General features: G+C 41.9%; 1 long non-coding RNA gene and 1 other non-coding gene across 2 annotated transcripts in view; one reads left to right on the top strand and one right to left on the bottom strand.

Moving 5' to 3' along the window:
• Positions 1-12,623, top strand: part of LOC116659252 — a 50,242-nt gene extending 37,619 nt beyond the window's left edge. The window contains exon 4 of the long non-coding RNA XR_004314490.1: positions 11,946-12,623. This is a non-coding gene — a long non-coding RNA (uncharacterized LOC116659252). The remainder of the gene's footprint in view (positions 1-11,945) is intronic.
• A 5,401-nt stretch (positions 12,624-18,024) lies between these two features.
• Positions 18,025-18,096, bottom strand: TRNAA-CGC. Its single transcript has one exon. It is a non-coding gene; the product is annotated as a tRNA-Ala (tRNA).
• Between the last annotated feature and the right edge of the window lie 2,154 nt (positions 18,097-20,250).

A 20,250-nucleotide genomic window follows, 5' to 3' on the forward strand; every position in this document is an offset into this window, starting at 1 on the left:
AGAGGAAAAGAAAATGCATAAACTTACTTGATCCCAAAGTCCTTTTCCTTGGCCTGCCCCCAGGACTCTGCCGAAACCAAAAGTGACCACCTACATCTCACCCTCCGCCTTCCTTCCTGTCTATCTATGTGGACGGTCAAGTTGAAAAGTCAGCGGGAAGGACTTAAAAACCACTACAGCTTCACCACACTCTTCATGCATCGAGCATTCTTAGCTATGGGATAATGAAAAGACGGACACAAAATCTGTTTCCCTGCACTCACTTTCCAGAGCATACCTTGTGGGAGCGTTTTGGGCTATGAGGACACACGCCTGTCTGTGCTCACAAACACACGTGTGATTATTTCTAAAGCAGGGACAGTGAAGTTATTATCTAATATTTGCATTCCAGACACTAAAACAAGTGATTTTTGTCTCTATTTAGAGGTGGAGAGAGACACTTGCGTCAGGGTTAATGGTCGTCCTTTGACCTGTGGCTTTGTGGGTGGCCTGAGTGGGCACTGGGACTGAAGGTTTGCCCGAAGACAAGGGAGTAAAGGGGTAAGTAGGAGCCTGAGTTGAAGTTGAGCTCGAGGCTCTCCAAAAAGAAGCCTCTGAAGTGTATTTCTTCCTCAGCTAATTAAGCATGGACAGGGGATAGGGGAAAATGTGTGGCACCCAAGCGGCCATTTTTCCATTTTCTCTTACCTATGGCCAGGGCACAAGAATGGGGTGGGAGCAGGCCTGTCCATAAATAGTCTGGCTCTGGTTTAACAGAGACAGTTCCTTTCACTAGCACAGCTTTAGCATGTGCTAAAAATGACAATGCCATCCAGTGTCAATAGTTCCAGGGAGACCCTTCATTCCTAGTTACAGCAATAAAGCCGCGGGTGGGTGGTCCCGCGGCTGGTCGTCTTCATTATCATTTCATTGTGCTCTAGTGAGGCCCAGTGCACTTCGGAACTCTCAGGCATTTTAAAGCCTTTCATGCAGTGGAGTGGCTTGACATTCGTATTTATCTACCTCACTTGAGGGACCACAGAATCTCTATTCTTGGGATCCCCGTCTTTTGTGCGTTCAAGGTCACACCCCATTTGAGTGCGGACTGTAATATACCCTGAGAGCATCAAGCCATCATAACTTAACTCTGCAATCCAAATTCCTCCTGGGTACTCAAAGCTCTCTGCTTCTTGATTCAAAGTCAGAATGAAACCCAGAATAAGCTTGTCCAATTAAGATATTTGAGTTTATCTTAGAAATTTTATAATGTTGGGAAACTTTGGAAACTTTTCAAGTTGACTTGTCTCCTTTAAAAAATATCTTTCAATGTTGGATTGATCAGCAAAGGTGGGCTTCTCTAAATCAGAAACCTGGGCACCATAACAACTCCTTTTCCTTCTTTTCTACAGTGGGTAATCAATTCTGAGCCTTTCTATTCATGAAGTATCTTTCAATCCCACACCTTCATCCTTATCCTAAACCTCCACATTCTTGGGATAGCCTGGGAGGATCTCTGCCCCTGCCTACTTCAGCTTCCCTTAGGCGCCCACACCCACCTGCCCTCCAGCCAGATCTCTGAAAGGGCCTGGTTCCCTCACACAGCCCAGCTCGAGCACCAGTTCTTTCCAGTCCAAGGTGTATTTTCTCCCATTCTCTTGGCTAACTTCTATCTCTCCCTGAAAACTCAGCTTAAGCATCCTTACCTTTACCCTGTTCTGTACCACCACCACCCACCCACCCCCACCCCCCCGTACGCTGCATAGCTCATGGTCCATGAAATTGTCATGTTGATGAGCTGGGCTGTGTTTCCCACTGATGTGAGCTCCTTGAGAGCAGGCACTGTATCTGTTCTTTCTCTGGATCCCCAGGGATTCCACAAAGCTGACCCATAGAGAGTGGCAAGTGATTGTTGAATCAAATAAGCTTTGTTAAATCACACTCAAAATCATCTTTCAAGGTGATAGCACATAGTAAGAGCCTGAACCCATCAGGGTAATTAATAGCTTCTGATCACCCCTTGACATCGTAGTGTTGCCAGAGAATAGGTTCTTGCCTCACACAGGAAAGAGCAAGGCATAGTAAAGTGAAAGCAAGTTTATTTAGAGAGATATGCTCTCCATAGGCAGAGTGCGGGCCATCTCAGAAGGCAAGAGAGCAGCCACAAGGTGCAGAGTTGTTTATTTTTATAGGCTTTGTAATTTCATATGCTAATGAGCAGGAGGATTATTCCAGCTACTTTGGGGAAGGGTCAGAGGTTTCTAGGAATTGGGCCCCCGCTCACTTTGGGACCTTTTATGGTCAACCTAGGAACTGTCATGGTGCCTGTGGGTGTGCCATGAGGCTCGAGGTCTACTGGAAGTTGACTCTTCGGCCATCTTGGTTCTGACCAATTTGTCCTGTCCTCAGTTGCGGTCTCATTCCTTCAGTGGTTGTGCCCTGCCACCCTCCCTCCTGTCTCAATAGGATGGACATCTGAAGTCCTACACAGGAGACTGGGAGAGGTAGACATGGGAAGACCCCGAAAGGCCATGTGAGGGGAGGTGAGGGGCAGGTGCTGCTCCCTCCGTGGCTCCCTGCATGGTGTCTGCTCCAGCACTGGTGGGTTGGTTTGCTTGCTTTTACACTTAGTTTGCCGTTTCCTCCTGAGGAGATGAGCGCTGGCATTAGGCTCCTTCTCTCCTCCAAGACTGCCGATGGTTCACGTAAGAATTTCATACCAAATGGCAGAACGAGTCACAAGACCTCCACGGCCAGGAAGAAATGGTACAAGCAGGGTTTATCCTTAAAGGTTAAAGGGAGCTCCCTAGCATTCACGGAGGTATTTCCATTGATTACTTTATGAATAATGAAAAGGGATTCTTCCTCTCTTTCTGAGAGTGAGTTTGAGATGAACCTGGATAAAGCATTCTGAGAAAGGAAGATAGGATAGAATTTGCTTAAAGCCCAGATGGGCGATCTCCCCATGCGTGTTCCTCACCCTGCTCCCTGGGGCTTACCAGGTACATGCACACTGCTTCTTCTTCCTGGTCTTTAGGTGGCCTTTGTTTAAGCATTAGATGAATGTTTGCAAGTTATTTAAGCTGATTTCCCACAATTTATTTCAAGCATTTACTGTAAGTGGCGTTAGGAATTAAGTACAATGTAAACAAGAGATCACCTCCCTAAATGCACTATAGCCAGCATCAGTTTTATATTTTAAAAGATGGGATAAAGCATAGTTCTTGAACCACCGCCAGCTCCTCAGAAAGGCCCTGGGTACACGGGAAATGCCTTCAAGGGCCCCTCCTAGTCCTGTCCAGAGAGGCTACCCCTTAGTGTGGCCCCTGACCTGTTCCTCCCTCCAAAGACAGATTCTCCTTAAGACCCTTCCTGAGACACCTTTTCTAGGGTTCAACAATGGAAGATGAAAAAAATCTGAGAATTTTTTAAAATCCAAGGATATAAACTAAGTCTCTTACAAAACACCATTGTCCTTGTTCTCCAGTGCTGTAAGCAAGCTCTGACTCACTTCCCCTCCTAGATAGGATTTCCTCTTGCATGCACTCCCAGCGCAAAGGGATTTTTTGAATGCCTTTGCCATTACCCCTGCTTCTGCAGTTCGTATCTCTTAATATTCTTAGGCCTTGCTGAAGGTGTTTCTAGCCACATGACACCATCTCCTTAGCTTTTGGCATTGCCCATGCTGGCCTGGCTTCTAGGGTAGTCCCTGGGGATTAGTCACCAAGCACCTTTCGTAGGCTTCACTGGGCATAGATTACCTTGTCTCATGCTTCAGGGATCTCCATTGTCAGAACTCAGGCTCCCCCTAGCCTAGGCAGACAAGCCTACACAACCCCCAAACCAGGGAGAGCCCTGTATCTTTCAGGAAGTATCAATTGCAGTGGACCTTCCATATCTACAGGGGATTGGTGCCAGGGCCCACCACAGATACCAAAATCTGCAGATGCTCAAGTCCCTTATAGAAGATGGTACTTGCTATTATGTATATAACATACACAGTAAAAATATATGTGTAATACTACTGTACTTGCATACTGACTTATGCACATCCTCCCACATACTTTAAATTAACTCTAGATTACTTATATACCTAATATAATGTAAATTCTATGTAAGTAGTTGTAAATACAATGTAAGTGCTATGTAAATAGTTGTCAGGCTGTGCCAAATTCAAGGTTTGCTTTCTGGAACTTTCTGGAATTTTTAAAAAATATTTTTGATCCATGATGGGTTGCACTCATGGATGCTGAACTTGCAGATACAGAGGGCCAACTGTACATTTAGTGTCAGTCTGAACAAAAGTTACAATTTGGAAAGTAAGCAAGCCAAACCTTGCTGGAGGACCCCACAGCAACACACCCATCCTAATCTTGTATTTAAATATTTTCCCATGATTGAGGCTAAACTAAGCTGTAGACTCTACTAAAGCCTCTCAAGGAGGTGGTCACTACTCTCTGAACATCTGTTCTTGCCAATTAATCGTCATGAAATACAAAAGACATCAATTATACATATATAGATATGCCTATGATCTATTCATATTTCTCTCTGAGCCTTGTTGGGTAGTACATGGGCTGTTTTCTTATGTTTTCCTTAGTGAGACAATTGCTGATGAGAATAATCACATGAAAGAGATATGTTCATGTTATTCAACCTTACTACATTTTTCTGTGATAGATGGAAGAAAATACAATCTTAGCTTTTAGTTTGTCGAACATCTTACATTTTAATTGAGGAACACAAGAAACAAACAAATGTGATCATTTTGGGTAATTCTAAGTGCCCTGAGATAAAATAGGGTGCTCGCTATGAGACAAAGCACCTGGGGAATGGGGCTGGAAGACAGGGCACTGCCTGAGCAGGGGCATGAGGAAGTCTCCTCCAAGGGGCATGTGAGCTGAAGCTAGAACAAAAGGGAGACTGACACTCAAAGATCTGAGGGAAGAAGAGTACTCCGAACTGTCAGGACAGCAGGTGCAATGATGAGATGAGAAAGAATGTGGCTGAAAGGATGTGAGGCTGGAGGATAGAGAGTAACAGGAAGAGGGGCTTCAGGGAGGTTAGAGCAGACGGCAGGCTCTGGATTACAGTGGCCACATTGAACTCATGTTAAGCATAATTAAAAGACATAGTAAGGGGGGAGGGTGTAGCTCAGTGGTAGAGCGCATGCCTAGCATACACAAGGTCCTGGGTTGAATCCTCAGTGCCTCCATTAAATAAATAAACCTAATCACCTCTCCTTAACCAAAAAAAAAAAAAAAAAAAAAAAAGAAAGAAACAAGAATTAAAAATAAAAATGAAAAAATAAAAGACATAGTAGAACTTTAGCAGGGGAGTGACATAAACCCGATTTATACTTTAGAAAAATTACTTCATCTACCTGTGCAAGATAGACAATAGAGGGCAGGGAAAAAATTAATTAGAGTGAGAGACAATGGGACATTGGACACTATGATTGTAGCAGCTGAGATGGTGAGATGTGGTCAGTTTGGAGATACATTTTAGAAATCGTACCATGGATATAGAGTTTGAAAGAAGGAGAAGAAATCAAAACTCCAAAGTCTTTAGCCAGACCCACTGAGTGAATAATGATGCTATCTGTGGAAAAGAGGGAAAGCTTGGTCATGATGGAGAGGAAGTGATCCGAGGGGAGGAAAAAACTGAGTTCACTGTTGACACTGTTGATGGTGAGGTACCTGTTAGTCATCTGAGTGAGGATGCTGAGATAAATATTTGAATCTGGAGCTCAAAAGGATATCAGAACTAGATAAATAAATGTCATGGTCAACAGCATAAAGATAAGTCTTAAATCTATGAGACTGGATGATTAATTAGAAAGTCAAGAACAGAGTTCTGGGCACCCCAACACTTAGAGAAAAGTGGAGAGGAGGAGCCATGAGAGGGGCTTAAGGCAGAGCCGCTGGGGTCGGAGTTCAGTCAAGCTAAGTAGCTTCCTGGAGGCTCAGGGAAGAAAGTACTTCCAGAGGGAGGAGATGTCACTCATGCCAAATGCTGCTGAGAGGTCTCGTGGGAGGAGGGCAGAGAGCTGACTCTTGGCTTTGGCAGTGGTAACCTGGGTCAATTAAGGGGACACAAATTTGATTGGACTGGTTTTAAGAGAGATTGAGAAGTGAGTGAAGGGAAAGGATAAGTCATAACAATCATTTCAAAGCTTCTCCTCTGCAGGGAAGCCCAGAAATAAGGCTGCACCTAGAATGGGAAGAGTCGTCAAAAGAGTGTTTTTTAACATGGATGCTATCGATTCTTGTTTATTGGCTGTTGGGAATGAATATAAGACATAGAAATTAAAGAAGAAAGAGAGAAAGGAAATAATTGCAGGAGCTCAAAGTCCTTGAGAAGAGAAGAGCACAAAGGATGAGATTCAGACTGTAAATGGAGGACCTAGCCTTGGAGAGGAGCGGGTATACGTCACTTAAAAGGAAGCACAGTGATTTCAGCCCAGTAACGTTCAGGTCCTGAGACCCAGCAAAGAATAAGTGGATAGGTAGGTTGAGCAAGTATTGGAATTCTAATAAGCGTGCGTGATCGAGGAAGAAAGAAGCCCAGTTGTTACGGACGTTTGCAAAGGAGTGTTTATACTGCCAAGCTAAGAAAGGAAGTGAGAATGAGTGTGGGGGAGGTGGTGGCGGTGGTGATGAATAGGGAAGAAGTGGCGGGAGGCCAGTGGATTGTCAGTCGGGCTGGCGTCACAGTGCTGTGGGAGCGGGTAGCAGAACCTTAGCAGGAAGGATAGGAGATGGCGGTCAAAGAGGGCGATGCGTAAACTTGAGAGTTTGGAAGTTGTACAGTGACTGTTAATGACAAGGACATGGCCGTGGGAGTGTATAGCTGACCTCTAGAGGAAAAGGTCTTTAGAGAAAAGGAGACCAAAGAAATGAGAGGCCTGGATGTTAGCTGGATCATCAACATAGAGGGCGAGGTCGCCAGGAGTGATGCCGGGAGGGGAGAGGGCAGAGTGAGCGAGCTGCCGAGCCACCTCTGAATGACCGAGAGAAGCCTGCGGGCTCAGTAAACTCAAGGAATGAGGAGTAATAAGTAATGAAGTCTGATGACACTTATTTCAAAGGAAGGTTTTGAGGAGGAAAGAGGAAGCAGGTAAGAGAGCAAGGACACCAACTGCACCTCTAAGGCTTATGATATGTAAGGTATAGAATTAAAAACAGCTTCCTTGAATCTTTCCCAAAAGCAGGGTCCTCTGAACATCACAAGTGTCACTGAAAGCAGGAAGCTGATGGGAACTTTGAGGTGGGGAAAGAGAGCAAACTTCAAGTTTCTTAATATTTACCAAAGTTCATCGGGACAACTAGCACGAACTCCGACCTATTGCTCCAGTGTCATCAGGGCTCTTTGCCGGGGAGCCACAGACCTTCCGAGCATTCCACAGATCCTGTGGTGTTTGTGTGCGGGGGCTCCTAGGAGTAAAGATCATACCATAGGGATGATCTGTCCAGGTCAAGTGGCTCTGAAAGATTTATAATTGTAAACAGTGCCACAAAGCTGTCTGGAAAATGCCATCATGTGGGACCCATGTAACACATGCTATAACCCAACCAAAAGTTACCATCAATGATGGAAAAGACCTTGTGGAATGCTGGGGACACTGACTGCCACTATCTGGCCAGACCTCTCTCCTGGACTGATCCTAACCACCTTAAGTTAAATACCATGTTTTTGAAGAACTCCACATGCAAAGGAAGAAACCCAAAAGCTATTAGGTTTGAGGCCAGAAAAGTTAAATGTTCTAGGAAGGTTCTGAGCCACTTATTAAAGACACTTCAGTCTTCAAAGCCATCCTCCATTTTTACTTTGTGGTATTTTTATTAGAAGAGTAATAGTTACTGCTCATGCGTAAATGAGTAATCTCAAGGTCATTAAAGTTTGTGGTAATAAGGCTATGAAACTAGCTACATTTCATTGTTAAATGGTAGGAAGATTTCATAATATTTTAAACTGACATAACATTTTCAACTGACAGAAAACAAGTGGCAGAATTTTGAGGAAGTATTCCCTCCTAGGTGGAGTATACAAAGCTTTAGTATAAAGGAAAAGATTTTGTCCAATTAGTTAAAAATTGGATTTCAAATGAAAGTGATTTAAATACTAGGGTTGAGCATATATATATATTTGATTCTATTTTCTTGATTAAATTAATTGATAGATTCTGGCAAATGACCAGTTAATTCAGTCAACTATTTGATTAAAAAATCCTGATTGAGTCAATGGATTTGATTACTTGAGTCTAAATGAACACATCATTTTTTTCTCTTTTTTCGGTTTTATTAGGTAGAATTATTACAGTTCGACTGCACGTACATATTATATTGCATGTAAATATGTATAGACAGGATACTACACATTCTTTTTAGTTTACATGTATGTGCTAATTATTGTTTCTAAGAACAGATTAGATCTTTAGCTTTTTTAACTTACATAGTTATCAAAGGAATAAAGCCAACTACAAAATAAGAATCAACAGAATGAGGTAATCCAATCATAAAGGACAGTCAAATGTGCTTACACATATTCAAGAAATCAACCATCTTAGTTATAAATAATAAGTAGTTCAAATGAGCCCATCACCTTGATAGAGGCCTCTACTTGCTTCATAAGGATAAAAACTTTACATTAATTGGGTTAGACTCATTCAGACTAATTGAAGGGGGTTGATGATGTTTAATCCAAGTTTAAGAGAACAAATCGGCTATTTTAGAAAATGATAAGAAACCAGAAGTGGGACCCAATATAAAGGTAATGGGCAACTGACATTTGTAATGATTTTAAAAAGAGAAAAAAGGGTTGGTGAAGCTAACTACGTTGTGATGATCTGAGAGCAATGTTCTCTCATCCAAGGTCAGCGCAGACAGGAAAATCTGGTAGAGAAGTCAGCTGGCATGCGCCCGCTGCGCTGCAGATTTCCCCCGTGAGCTACCCTGCCTCTGTGGTAGTGATGCTCTTACTGTTCCTCTGTGGGTTTGGTTACATGTGCGACCACAGTCAACAGTAAATATCCATGTTTGCTGACTGAGACCTTTCCTACTTCGTGGTATATTAGAACTTACTTTCCTCAAATCTCCAGAAGCTTTCAACTCAAGTAAATGGATAACTTTGGAGACTAAAAGAGATGTGAAATATATCACCTGATAAATTCAAGGAAAGAAATTCATCTTTTCCATACCCCAGGGGTATACCGAGGCATTCAAAGAGCTACTGGAGTTTAGGGATGAAGGAGAAGCCTAGGTGAAGTCTTCTAGGAAAACCCAGCTGTTCTGACCTAAAAACAGAATTTCATTCATGACTCTTACCATTGTACAAAAAGGTATTCAAAGCCAGTGATTAACTGCTTGCTGTCTGAGTTCTTTGTGTTTTCTGAGAGCAATCTTCCATGATTTTTAAAAATCCCAATTAGAGTTTGTGAAAGAACCGTTCATTTTACTGGTAAGGCTTTGATATCTAAACATATCCTTTATACCTGTGTATCTGTCCTGTTTGAAGGCATCCCCAGAAAGGCTTTCTACTCTGGTTTGGTTTCATAGCATGAAGAGGCAGCATGCCTACCTGAATTAGACATTTATAGGTTGAAATCTTATGTTTTTTTCACCTATTAAATGGGGAAGATAACTCATTTATTTATTTATTTCATTGAAGTAGAGTCAGTTTACAATGTTGTGTCACTTTCTGGTGTACAGCATAATGTTTCAGTCATCCATATACATACATATATTTCTTTTCATATTCTTTTTCATTATAGGTTACTACAAGATATTGAATATAGTTCCCTGTGCTATAGAGAAGAAACTTGTTGTTTAATATATGTTATATATAGTAGTTAGTATCTGCAAATCTCGAACTCCCTTCCCACCCCTTTTCTCCTCCTGGTAACCATAAGTTTGTTTTCTATGTCTGTGAGTCTCTTTCTGGTTTGTAAATAAACTCATTTGTGTCTTTTTTTAAGATTCCACATATAAGTGATATCATATGGTATTTTTCTTTCCCTTTCTGGCTTACTTCACTTAGAATGACCATCTCTAAGTCCATCCATGTTGCTGCAAATGGCATTATTTTATTATTTTTATAGGTGAGTAGTATTCCACTGTATAAATATACCACAACTTCTTTATCCAGTCATCTGTTAATGGATATTTAGGTTGCCTCCATGTCTTGGCTATTGTAAATAGTGCTGCTGTGAACATTGGGGTGCATGTATCTTTTTGAATTAGAGTTCCCTCTGGATATATGCCCAGGATTGGGATTGCTGGATCATATGGTAACTCTGTTTTTAATTTTTAAAGGAACCTCCATACTGTTTTCCATAATGGCTGCACCAAACTACAGTCCTACCAACAGTGTAGGAGGTTCCCTTTTCTCCATACCTTCTCTAGTATTTATCATTTGTGGACTTTTTAATGATGGCCTTTCTGACTGGTATGATGTGATACTTTAGTGATACCTCATTGTGGTTTTGATTTACATTTCTCTGATAATTAGCAATAATGAACATTTTTTCATGTGCCTATTGGCCATTTATTTGCATTTCTTCATTAGAGAATTGCTTGTTTGGGTCTTCTGCCCATTTTTGGATTGGGTTGTTTGGTTTTTTGTTATTAAGTTGTATGAGCTGTTTGTATATTCTGGAACTTAAGCCTGTGTCAGTTGCATCATTTGCAAATATTTTCTAAATAGGGAAGATCACTCTTAAGTTATCTTCCAGGATGACCTAATATAAAGCATGACCAGCCCCCAAAACATGGTAAGCACTCAATAAACATAGGTATTACTAGCATTATTGTATGAAACCATCTGTGGCACTATTGTAAAAACCTTCCAACTGGTTCACGGCTTCTGCTCTTCATCTTCTTTAGAGTAGTCAGAGTGACTTTTTTAAACATATAAATGAGATCATGTCATTCCTCTGCTTAAAACTTCCAGTGGCTGCCCACTGCTCTCAGAATAAACTCCAAGCATTTCACTGTGACCCACAGTGACACAGCACTTCCTCCATGATCTACCCCTGCTTACCTCTCTCATAGGACTTCTTGCTCACTCTCTAATGTGATAGCTCATGTCCTTCTGTTCCTCAGATGTGCCAAGATTATTCCTACCATGGTGCCTCTGCCCTTGTATTTCTTCTTCCAGGAACACTATTCTCCCAGATGAGCTGGCTCCCTTTCCTTGTCATTTAGGTCTTAGTTCTAAGGTTGCTTCCTTGAATAATCCTTCAAATCAATCTTAAGTAGCTTTCCTCTTACCCCACAAACACTCTTCATCAAATGACTCTTTTTTATTTTCCTCAAAGCACTATTGCTATCAAAATTATCTTGTTAATTGATCTGATAATTGTTTTATTTCCCAACTTCCCCCAGTAGAATGTAAACTCCATGAGAGCAAGATTTTCTGTTTAGCAAGTAATAGGTGCTCAGTAAACAGCTGCTAACAAATGGATTGATGAGGGAGTGAATGCACTTGTAAAATTCTTATGATCCTTAAAACAAAAATAAATTATATTTTAAGTAGGGTGTGGACTGTGTTTGTGTGTACAGGGCATAAAGATATTTAGGGGTTGTAGTGATAAAAAAAAAAATCAACAGTGACAATCCAAAAATGGGCAGAAGACCTAAACAAGCAGTTCTCCAACGAAGACATATAAATGGCCAATAAGAACATTTAGTAGCCTTTCCCTAGAGGCCGGAGTCTTGGGGAACACTAAGGGAAGTGATCTGACTTTGATATGTGTGCTTAGTTCAGACTAAATTAAGACTTAATACTCACTCTTCTTTCTAGCCATGATGGAACCCCAGACTCATATGGGCAATGATTAGAACAGGGGTGAAGATGAGAGGACCTCCATCTTCATTTCCTCGGGGTCCGATTCATTGAAAAGACAAAAGAAATGGGAGGTTGTGCTGATCTGAGGAAGTCTGAGCTCTCCCATATTTCTGTCTTTCCAGGTAACCATGCAACCTCATCCTGGGGGATGGTAACACATAATTGGACTCTTTCCAGCTCCTTAGAATAGAGGTTCATGGAAAGACACACGGACATGTGTAGACCCATCTTCAGAAGGCCGTGTCTCCTGTCCAAATACACACTGACCTCTGCCTTTTCAAAGGCAAAATTTGATCCATTAATGTTCTCCAGTGTTGGTTTCATAAAGCATTTGGATGGGCCCTTCTTCACAAATGAATAAAAATGAGTAAAGTCCTCAGAATCAAAGGAAAGCCAGGACTGGCTTCCAGAAGCACGAGGCAACCCAGAGAGTCCATCTGCAGCCAAACCATGCAACAGACCCAGACACAGCTTAGAGGCTGGCAACAAGTCTGCCTGCAGGATCTGCCAAGGAGCCAGATGCTGTTGCTTCCAAAGCTTGGCATCAGGGCCCCTGATTGCCATCCAACAAAGAGGAAAAATAGGAATGATATAATGTGGTGGGATAAAACACATCCCACCTCAACCTTTTTTATTACTCACTGGAAAAAAAATATGGAAGATATTTATGGGAAAGTACCAATGTTTTTGGAAATATTGTACATACATTAGCTACAACACTATTTTTGCCAAATGGGAAATATATTTAAAATATGCAGTCTGCGTCTGTCTAAAAATAAATTGTCATCTTTTCTGATCAATGTATATGTCCAGGATATGGAAATGACTCTGCTAATTGAGGATGCTGTCAACTAGTGCACTTGTAAGTTACCAAGAAGTAAAGTTGTGAAGAAGTCTGTCTGTGAATGTGCATAAAATAGCAATTAATGTTGTTGTCATATGAAGGGAGTTTAAGAAAGATTGGGCTTTGCAAAAGAAGAACTAGCCAATGAAGGTGGAGTGTTGAATTTCATGGTTATATAAAGTATTAGGAGTTATGTGAGGTTGGATGAGACAAGATGTTTATGAAAAAGTAGAATGTGGTGAAGAATTGTGTTTGCCAAGGCTCCAGGGTGGTATTAATAACCCACTATAGATGACGGAGTACTGTGCAAAGTACGGGTACTCAGTGAAAATTCATTGTCATTCCTCTTCATCTGTTTCAATTAGCAAGTGAATATCACTTTTGATAATCCTGGTGAAATTTCTGTTGTTTTGAGAGTGACTCTGAATTCTACATCTAAAAACTAGAAAGACCAGGCAGGAAAGGGTTGGTTTCTTCTTTGCCAGGTGAGATGAGGGGAGTACCCAATATCAAAGTGCTTCCTCTTTTCCCTGGATTCACACTCACCTGAAATTCCTCCCTCGAAGTCACCACAGGCTTTGGTGGCACAAAAAGAGCTGATTCCAGGAGGCTTCAGCTAAAATGCATAATGCTTCGGCACATTATCACAGGCAAATTTGTCATCTTCGCTTGTTGACAGGCATTTGAAAACAAGGGACAATGTGTGGGCAAGCAAGGACACGGTGAGGGCATCAGGTAAGGCAAGCCTGGGGCCCGGCACTGACCAAGGGATGTAGAGCCCAGTGTTCTAAGGAGGTGGGACCCAGGGGGGAATTCACCCTCCTCGCTGCTTTGCCAGGTTGGAGCTTCGTTTCATTTTCGGTCTCAAAACTGAGAATCTAGGACAAATATGTAAAAGAAACAAGTTTTTGGTCTAAATGGCAGCTGTTTCCTCTCTAAGTGATCCATTTAAACGTAATCATTGCAACTCAAATATTATTTCTTAACCCAAAAGCCTTGGGTTTCTCATATGAATAGAAAAAGGCAATCAATTTGAATAGAATATGAAAGATCATTCCAGACAGGAAATTTTATTTTTATTTCTTTGGTATTTCACTGCTCTCACACTTCATAGAAAGGAAAGTGATCCAAAGAAACATAGCATCTTCATGTAACACTTCCCAAAGACCTTTTCCAGTCCCCAGGCCCTGTTTCAGAGAAAATCATTGCTTTAAAGGGAGCCTAGAAAGGCCTGGGTTCAGTTGCCTGCCCCATTCACGGGACAAGTGTCTGTACACACAGACGCAAACACTTCTTACTAAACCTGCAAATACTTCAAGTAAAGACCCAAGGAGAGATTAGTAGTAGACTCTTCTTAATTTTCAGATTTGGAAAGATCAAACTGTCAGGGCTCCCTTCTGCTTGACAAAGATGTTGATTGCTGGGCCAAGGCAAGTCTTTACTGATCATGTGCTCACTAAAATATTTATGCAAAAAGAATAACAGGTGAGGGAAAGTTGAGAAAGTGTTTTTATCTCAAATTTGACCTTCTCACTACTTGTAGTGCTTTTCATCAGTCCTCCCAAAAAGTGGAAGAGAGGATTCTATTATAATACCAGTAAAACCAAAGAAATTTTCAAAACTTTATGTTCAATACATTTCCAAATTGGGGCAGGAGGTCAGATTTAGCTCAGGTTAAAAACGTTATGATATAAATACAAATTCATTACCATTACCGTCAGCAGATCACACGTACATTCCAGAGTGTCCAGCAAAGGCCCATGATTTGTGTTACTGCGGAGAATAATAAATCACTGTCGAAGACACAATAATCAGAATCACCGCCACCATGTAATAGACCGTGATGCACCCCAATCTCTTCCAAACATTATTTTCAGCTATCACGGGTTGAGGATGGCAAAGCACAAGTGGATATCAATCTTTACTCTCCCAGGCCTGGACCGACTCAGAGTTGCGCCCTCTTAGAGCCTGCCCGTGATTTCCAGCAATGTGATAAGCTCCAGTTATGTGTGGTCTGTCCAAAAAGGATCAAATATAAATATTTCCAAAAAGAAAGAGCGTTTCAAATCCCATCCATCAAAGCCTTTGAGAACTCTGTCACTGTAGCATTCTGGAAAGGACTGCTATGTGAGAATGTGTTCCAGAAAGGAGCTACTGAATGAGACCATGTTATAGAAAGAAGTGCAGGGTAGAGGTGAGGGTGGAGACTGGGCAGAGTTAACGCACAGGAAGCTGTCGTAAAGAGGCTTTCCTACTGCAGAACCCTCATGCGTGAACTGAAGACCTTCTCTCTAAAGCCTGTCATGTAACTGTTCTTTTTCTCTTTATTTACCTTGGCTTCCTACCTACAGATTAAATGGGTGCTGGTCCCACAGACATCCAACATATGGCCTCAGGTCAGGGCTATGTTTACACCTTCTTAGTCCCTAGACTTGCTCCTGGAGGTGCCAATCCCACTCTATGCCACACATATTATAATGTACCCACATCCCACATTAAAGAGTATTTTTTTGCTATAAAAATAAATTTTTAAATTGCAACTTTGCTTTTGAAATTATTCGGCTCTGAGTAATTTAAATCATGATTGGTGATGGTTTCCTGGCAGCCCTTGATTCTACATAGGAATTTTTGTAAAGAGAAAATCTAGACATCGGTTTCAAGCACAGTGTAATTTTTCTTAATACTAAATTTAGCAATTAAAGAAGTGGTGGTTCTCATGTCATGTTCCACACATTAAGGATTTATCCATTTCAATTTTATAGTTTTCTTTTGAAACAATACATTTTTCAGTTCTCAAGTATTTTCTTGGCCCCTGAATACCTTGTAAGAGCGTCTAATGGTTTGAATGAGCTGTCCTAAGTCCTGAAGAATAAAAGCATCATTTGGGGGGATTCCATTCATTAAACTCTGCATCCCTATGACCTAAGTTCCCCTAGAGCTCTGGTTTCTCTATAGGTCTCTCGCAATAGAGCACACAAAACTCATTTAGGTGCCCAAGGAAACAATCCCATGCAGTCGCTGTAGTGATCTGACATGAGGATGGCTCCAAAGACTCGAAAGAATGACAGTCTCTCTTTTGTGTTTCCTATTTTTAAATCTTTTTTTCAATAGAGCTTTAACCCTTGAGATGATGGTTTCTCCTGGCAAAGGCTCCATCCTCTTCTTTCTCGACCCAAGGCCTGCTTTTGAATTTATATCCTGTGTACTGGCTTGGCAGTGAGTTTCCCGAGGATTCAGGTTCTAGGCACAACATTTCTAACCTTGGTAGAAACTAGGAGAATGTGCCAGCACCTCCTTCTCAGCTCAATTTGGGAGAGTGTCTCTCTGATTTATCTCCCTAATTTATTCAGAACAGTGCAGAAAGATATCACCAGAGATGTATATTTTAACTACCCCCTCAGTTAAAACAGGCAGAACTGAGAGTTCTTCCTTCTGCCTTTTTCTTGTCTTTGGTTACACCGGTGGGCTCCACTCTCCTCTTCTGTGCTGCACAGGCCCCAGCCTGGATCAGGTCCATCCTTCCTGCTGTAAGCTGTTCATTTGGGTGTGACTCTGACCATGCAGGTTACCTCTCTCGTCTTCCAGAGTTTCACAAAAACACCTCCTGTCTTTGTATCACTGTACCCTGTGGACATCGCCACACTCCACCCAGCAATCTTCCCTTCTCAGCCTGCAGACCCACACTCACACCCAAGACAAGACCTCCTTTCACAAAGCTAGTTCACAATGGCCAAATCACAATAAGCATTTTAAAGGTAACCCTTCAATGATTTCTATCCTGACTTTTAAAATACTCAAGACAACATTTTTGTATTTTATTTTCCCGTGGTTTTCTTCCTACTTCCTAGGTCATTCCTAAGAAGTCTCTTTGTCAAACTGTCACATTCTCAGGAGGCCCACCTTGACACCCTATTTACAACTGCAACCTTCACCCCCACCCTCCCAGTGTTCCTGCCCCTAACCTTGTTCTGGTTTTCATTCTTTAGAGTACCTGCCACCTTTTAACCTACAATGTAATTTACTTATTTATTTTGATGTTTTATTGCACATTTAAAAACATCTCCTCACCAGAATGTAAGCCTTGTATGGACAAGGATTTTTGTCTATTTGTTCTCTGATGTAACACAACATTTAGAACATTGCATGGCACCTAAGAGATACTCAACAAATAGTCGCTGAGCAAATAAATGAACAATACTTCTTTCAATCCTTAAGGTGGAGGATTTGATAAAAAAAAACTTCTCCCAGCTGGTGCTGTAATCTCTTGATGGTAAGTGCTAACATCTATAAACATATCCAAGATATCTCATCTAAAAGTCTTTTGAGACTTGGCTTCCTGGTCAGACTGAAAATGCAGCTATCTCATTAGCTATGTAAACATTGCAGATGGAAAAGAAGCCACCATCCAGGCAGAATTTAGTGATGTGTGCTACAGAAATTGGGTTACCTGTGTCTCAGAAGTCTAATGTATTGAACAAGCATACCCAGTAGGCTTCTTGCTTCATTAGAACATGTTTTGTTTGTTTAATTGAGATTTCACTAATAGCAGAAATGACCACAACAGATGTAACAATACATTTATTTTTCTCAGACTGTTCCTCAAAATGTGCCGTAGACAACTTACAAATATGGCTATAAAAGAAATCCAAATGAAGAGTGGAAATTTCATCTATTTGGCTTTGCTTCAAAAGGCAGAACTAAAACCAATAGGTAGATATCATAGGAAGGTGTCTGAGTATAAGGAAGAGGGTTCTAACAAGTAGACCTATTAAGAAATGAGATGGTTGCCTTGAATATGGAGGGCTCCAATCCCTGGAAGAGTTTACCCAGGGGCTGAACACCACGTGCCACGGACAGCGTGGAGAGCATCCTGCCATGAGTGAAGGGTCAGACAGAATGACCTTGGGGGTCCTTCCTGGGCTGAGAGTCTGTGAGATCATGGGTTATAATGGTCAGTTCCATCACTCTCTCGTCTTAGAGGACATGGAGTGGAATGTGACTTTAGCTGATCAGTAAGTAAACTGAGGCATGAAAAAAGTGAACAGATGACCCACATTTTCAGAGTGAAAATTCATGAAAAGAACATCCATATTTCTGAATCCCATTTTTCCTTCACATCAGATATAATTAGGTTTCAAAGTGAAAAGTATCAATCAAATGTGAAGGGCAAGGCAGAAATGTTTCCATATTCTTTCGACTTGCATAAAAAGGAAATAGCTCCTAGCAATCAAAATTCAGTTCACAGAACCCAAAAGTAAGTTGAGATTGGCTGTAGGGGATAATTAATCATTTCATTTTATTTTTATTTTATTTTGGGATGGTGAGGTAGTTAGGTTTTTTTATTAATTTTTTTTTAATAGAGGTACTGGGGATTGAACCCAGCACCTTGTGCATGCGAAGCACACACTCTACCACTGAGCTATACCTCTCCCCCCTTAATCATTTTAACTTCCCTTTCAGAGTAGTCATCAGCATTCCAATAAGGAGAAGATGGGGAACTGATAAGGTGAGCATCAGAGGTACTCAAATGAGCAATGTAGACTCACAAGCATAATGCCTGAGAGATCGCTGTTTCTGGGCTTGAAAAGAGTTGATTCGAAAACTCAAGAGCGATAGCCAGTACCACTAGCATGATGCTTTTCAGTTCAGTGTTTGTAATAATAGGTATCAGCTGTCCCTTCTCCTATAAGTTCTTGAAAGAGTCATGAAAATTTTTTTGTTTTGAACTTAAAAACAATATTTGTGTCCCCTTAAATGGTGCATCTATGGAAACTTAAAATCAGTTCTAAAATGCCCAATACCACGGTGGCTGCCACCACTCACCTTGCTGCTCCTAGATGTAGTGACCAGGGTTGGGAAATTCAGAGAGCTGGGTGTCTTCCAGGCGCCTAGAACTCTTAGTAATCTCCAAGGTGGGAAAACAAGAAGTTGGGAGAGGCTGGCATAATTATATAGGGTTTAGCTTCAGCATTGGAACGAGCCTATAAGGTTTATTTCTATTGCTCTTTACATTCTAGATACTTCTGGGTGAGCCTAACACCACGAGACTGAGCTCCTTTAGAATGTTTTCTCTAGGACATCCCAAGTCTTAAATTTTTGAAGGTGATTCCTCTTAGGAGGTAGAGGGATTATGATCTACAGGAATGTTTCTCTCAAGGACTAAAGCTCTGTGATCTGTGAGCGGGAGACGCCCTGCCATCTCTAAGACTAGCTCTAAGTGAACGGCGATACCACTGAGATTTTTTCTGGCACTATCCGCTTCACCTGACGTCATGAATATCCCTCACCCTCGGTTCTGTAACCCAGGGCTCTCCCACCTCTTCTGGCTGCCAAGCCCCCCAAGGCCCCTTCCGTTGGGGTGTGCACTCTCAGGAAGGCCCTTCCTCTGTCTCCATCATATTCACATGTCCTCTCTTGAGGTGCTTGGCCTGCAACAGATCAGGTAAATCTAATAAGCTAATTCCAGCTATAGCCACTCAGACAGCTTCCAGCTATTTCTCTCATCCGGGATCACAGGGCCGAGCTCTGGTTCTCCACACCCTCTCGTTAAATAAATGAACAGAAACCAGAAGCCAACAAAACAAAACTCAGAATCCTCCTTTCATCAAGAATCTCAGTTTAGGGGGCTGACCCTCCATGGAAATTCTTTTATTGAACCTTTTTGCCCAAGTCTAGGTGGCCTCGTTATACAATCACAGCTGACCAGACCCTCCTGTCTATCTTTGGGGAATCTCTGCTGCAAGAGTTCAAATCCGTGCTAGGTCCCTAACTAGTCAGGTTATTTAACAGGTTATTTAACTTCTCTGGGCTTCAAGTTGCTCCACGTGCAAGGTGGAGAGAACCGTGCTCACCGGGCAGCCTTGTTCTGAGACTGCAGGCAATGGATACAAAATCCCTTAGTGTAGCAGACACTCATAAAAGTATTCTCCGTAATGAGACGTCTTTTAAAAAGTGCTTCCTCCCAGTTAGTTGCTACCACGCACTCCCGCGTTTCCTCCCTGCCAGTGGGAGACCTGGGTGTGCGGGCTTCCACGTCATCTTCCCTCTGAGGTCCTTATCCGACCAGGAGAGCCGGGCAAGCCTCAGGTAGAAGTCACTGGACAGCCAGGGAACTGCTCCAATTCCAACTCATGTCACCTCTCTGAAGTCACAGAGAAGTGAGGATGGTCACGTCGTGGGACAGCAACCAGGGACAATTCTCTCGGGGACTATGAAGTAACTAGAATCCGCCGTCTCTTCCAACTCTGATGGTAGTTCACAGATTCTTGATTAATTATTTTCTTGCTAAAACTGATTTTTTGCTTTGGACCTCCAAGGTGAACAGTCTAGAAACTCCTGGAGGGAGGAACTGTGTCTTACTCATACCTGTGCTGCATCTATGGTGCCTGGCACAGGGCTTGGCACGTAGTCAGGGGCTAGTAAATGATGGAATTATGAATTGTGACTGATTAATGGATGAGTTAATAAATGAATAAGCTAATTGACTGGATATGGAGGTGGGAGTTCCCTGAACACTTAGCCTCATCTTTTGTGTAAGACAAGGATGAAAACAGAAGGAAAGGTAAGGGGACCCTGAGTGGAGA

Source organism: Camelus ferus, chromosome 23 (assembly GCF_009834535.1).
Source record: "Camelus ferus isolate YT-003-E chromosome 23, BCGSAC_Cfer_1.0, whole genome shotgun sequence".
Lineage (NCBI taxonomy): Eukaryota > Metazoa > Chordata > Mammalia > Artiodactyla > Camelidae > Camelus > Camelus ferus.